This window comes from Pongo abelii, chromosome 4, assembly GCF_028885655.2.
Source record: "Pongo abelii isolate AG06213 chromosome 4, NHGRI_mPonAbe1-v2.0_pri, whole genome shotgun sequence".
Classification (NCBI taxonomy): Eukaryota; Metazoa; Chordata; class Mammalia; order Primates; family Hominidae; genus Pongo; species Pongo abelii.
The window spans coordinates 148,080,227-148,080,967 of NC_071989.2; the positions used below are offsets into that span (position 1 = coordinate 148,080,227).

General features: G+C 47.4%; 1 non-coding gene across 1 annotated transcript; it reads right to left on the bottom strand.

The window, feature by feature from the left end:
* Nucleotides 1-404: 404 nt before the first annotated feature.
* LOC112133551 (U6 spliceosomal RNA) lies at nt 405-510 on the bottom strand. Its single transcript, XR_002915195.1, has one exon. It is a non-coding gene; the product is annotated as a U6 spliceosomal RNA (small nuclear RNA).
* Nucleotides 511-741: the final 231 nt, after the last annotated feature.

Consider the following 741-nt stretch of genomic DNA (forward strand, 5'->3'; position numbering starts at 1 on the left):
CCACCTCCCGAGTTCAAGCGATTCTCCTGCCTCAGCCTCCCAAGTAGCTGGGACTGCAGGCACGTGCCACCATGCCTGGTTAATTTTTGTATTTTTAGTAGAGATGGGGTTTCGCCATGTTGGTCAGGCTGGTCTCGAACTCCTGACCTCAAGTGATCCTCCCACCTTGGCCTCCCAAAGTGCTGGGATTACAGGTGTGAGCCACTGCGCCTGGCCTAATTTTTGTATTTTTAGTAGAGATGGGGTTTCACTATGTTGGTCAGGCTGGTCTCAAACTCGTGAGCTCAGGTGATCTGTTCTCCTCGGCCTCTCAAAGTGCTGGGATTACAGGCATGAGGCACTGTGCCTGGCCTTAATTGTTCTAAGAATTCTGGGAGGCAGCTTTCATTATCATTGCCATTTAAAAAAATATGGACTGCTTTATGAATTTGCGTGTCATCCTTGCACGGGGTCATGCTAATCTTCTCTGTGTCATTCCAATTCTAGTGTATGTGCTATTGAAGTGAGCATTATCATTGTCATTTTATAAATGAAGAAACAGCCAGGCATGGTGGCTCACCCCTGTAATCTCAACACTTTGGGAGGCTAAGGCGGGTGGATAACTTGAGCTCAGGAGTTCAAGACCAGCCTGAACAACATGGTTGATATGATTTGGCTGTGTCCCCATCCAAATCTCAACTTGAATTGTATCTCCCATAATTCCCATGTGTTGTGGGAGGGATCCAGGAGGAGGTCATTGAA